Below are 3,176 nucleotides of genomic sequence, written 5' to 3' on the forward strand. Positions count from 1 at the left end.
ATGTGAGATAAGGGAATGAAGCCTTTATAGGTTGCGTTTGGGCAAAGAAGCATTTTCATGTATTCTATGAATAGTAATAAAAAAGTAATGATAGAATATTAAATAGTAGTGAAAAGTAGATAAAAAAATAATAATAAAGTAATGAATAATAGTGACACATTCTCGGTACCTAAATTAGGTTTAAAGGCTCTTAAAATTGAATAAAACAATAAAAATTGAGTAAAGAGAGGGAAAAAATTTATATGGGATTAAAATGAAGTCATTTGATTATAAACGGTATAACGTTGTTTTTTTTTTTCGTTAATAATAAAGAAATAAGTGATTGTTAGAATTGAAACATCAAAATCCAACGGTTCGAATTTTGATTTCGATTATGATATTCCTTAAGCTTTAGCTTTTAGTATGATTTCAAACTTAAAAACTTGCTAACATAATTTTAATGAAATTGGACTGGAGTTGGAATTAAAAGGTTTTGGACAATTCTTAGGACTCAGATATCATGGATAGGTGGTTCTTATATATATATATATATATATGCCTTAGGTTGTCAGGGACAATGAGATCATACAAGGTCTTATGTATCAATTATTAAAATTCGGGTAAAGCAAATCATAATTCCTTGATTATAAAGATGGTCATCAGGGTGTTTAGTTTTTCAATGCCTTCTTAGTGGATCATACCTGATTTTGTTGAAACGTGAACTTCGGACGGGGAAAACTCAGTTACTTTTAGCTCTTTTGTTGAATACGATGTCGCATCATGAAAAATATAATTTTGAGTTTGAAAACTCGTTTATGATATCTATGCAGAAGTTGGTTACACGTGAAGACTTTGACCAGTTCGCTTGTTTTGGTGTCAGTGGCAGAGGTTTGACTTTCAACTTTGAGGTTTTGGTTTAATCAACCACTTACCAAAATGTTTCCCAGCTTTTTACTTCACTAAGGGTATGTTTGTAACTTGGGCAGAATTGACATCAGTCTGATTTTAAGTTAATTATAATATTTAAATATTCAACTATCAAATTACTAAAATTATCTCAATTCAAAATATTTTTATATATAGGACTCGTAATATTTTTCAACTTAACACCTTTTTACACTCATGACTCACAACCTTTTTAAACTTCTCATAAATGCATTCAAACACTTCTTAATATCCAAATATATCTAAACTCATATCAAAATTCACTCCACCATCTAATCAACTCACTACTATTCATAAAGAACTCAACTCACCTCAACATTCAAAGAGAATCTAAGGCTACGTTTGGGTAGTAAGGTGATATTAGATGATCTATGTATAGTAATAAAAAAATAATGATAAAATGTTAAATAATACTAGTGAATGAAAGTGAAAAGTATAAATGATAAAACAATGAATATTCAACCGCCCAAACACAACCTAAAGCACCATGCATGAATGTTCTGGTCTATTTATTATAAAAGTAATTCTATATACAATCGTGAAGTGCGTAAATATCACGTAATCGTTTTGAAAAAGAGTGAGGTTCACCATTTAAAAATTAATTTTTTATATGGATCCCATATTTTATTCACTTTTTTCAAAACGATTACGCGACGATTACACAATTCATAATTGTAAATATATTTTCTCTTATTATAATTTTAAAATAGACAGGTACCTCTTTAATTTAGTCGTTAGTTATAATATATATATATATATATCCCCCTTATACTTAAAAGAGCCTATCTCGTTTTGAACAGTACTTATAAACAATAATGAACAGTTACATTTTCCTCTCCCATGTATGTCCCTCTACATCCTCACAACAATTACCAAACAACACCACGCAACAGAGCAAACAACACCACACAACAGAGCAAACAACACCACACAACAGAGCAAGGGAGCTGCGTCATGGCTGCTAGAGGCGGCATACGACGGGATCGTGGTGGTCCTACGGTGGTGGATCTAGGATCTCGTGAAGAGAAAGGACATTAGAGGAGCTGGGGCTTTGGCTGGAGGAAAGGAGGAAGCAGATGGGTCATCGAGGAAGAAGGAGGCTGGTGGTGGTGGTGCGGTGGCATGGAGGTGGCTAATGGCGGTGTTACGAGAAGAAACCTGTGCGTGTAGAGGGGCTGCGTGCATGGGGCTAGGGAGCAGCTACGGGTAGTGGGTTCCATGGAAGTGATCCACGACGTGAGGGGAACTCAGTGGTTGTGCTTGATGGAGCTGGGGTTTAGCTGCGGTGGCGCAAGGGTGGAGAACCCGTGCATTGAGACCTATTTCGGGTTGCTCGCGTGTGGCTGAGGAAGGAGCTGGTCGGTTACGCCGCATGGTGGCGCACGGAGGCGCTGGGTTGCTTGAGGGAGGAGATCGGGTGAGAGAGAGGGAAGACGTGCGATTGGGAAGGAGAGAGAGGGAGAAAGGGAAAGTGAGGGGAAAATGGGGTTTTAAATCCCAATCGTTCATATTGAATTCTCAGATTTGATCCAACAGTATAGATTTAAATACTATTTAAACTAACTTAAAATAGATATTTAAAATATAAATACCATATCAAACACTTAAAATCAACTTTAATTTATAAAATATTAATCTTTCATGAAGTTTTGCTAAATATTTTTAAGAAAGTAAAACCATATAAATAATTAGAATTCTTAACATAATTTAAATCTCATAATATTCTTAATTCACTAAAAAAAAAAGAAGGGAGTGCACGAACATGTAGGGTTGATTAGCTTAATATGAGCTCACTACATCTTCTGCATAGTTGAAGTAATATGACATGTATGCATTGATATCTACCGTCAAATATGGTTAATTTGTAGAGTTGAAACTTCCATACAACTTTAATATTATTTTCAACAATTTTATTTTTTTAGACACATCATTTTTAATTAGACAAATGGGCAAACGTGCTTTGCACGTTATATTACTGATATATATATATATATATATATATATATATATAGTCATAGTAGTATTCATTCTATACCTTCTAGACCCATCAAAAGCTGAAGTTTACTATTCCATATATGTAAAAGAATAAAGCAAGTATAGCTAGGCGCTGCATGACTAGCGCCGGGGGGGGGCGAACCTTTTGAATTGACCAGTAGTACGTACAATATCATTGATTCATTCAGCTTGCAAACTTCCTTTTGGAAATATTAATTAATTAGTACTGATCTTTGAAAATGCATAAGCACGTGGTT

Source organism: Juglans microcarpa x Juglans regia, chromosome 2S (assembly GCF_004785595.1).
Source record: "Juglans microcarpa x Juglans regia isolate MS1-56 chromosome 2S, Jm3101_v1.0, whole genome shotgun sequence".
Lineage (NCBI taxonomy): Eukaryota > Viridiplantae > Streptophyta > Magnoliopsida > Fagales > Juglandaceae > Juglans > Juglans microcarpa x Juglans regia.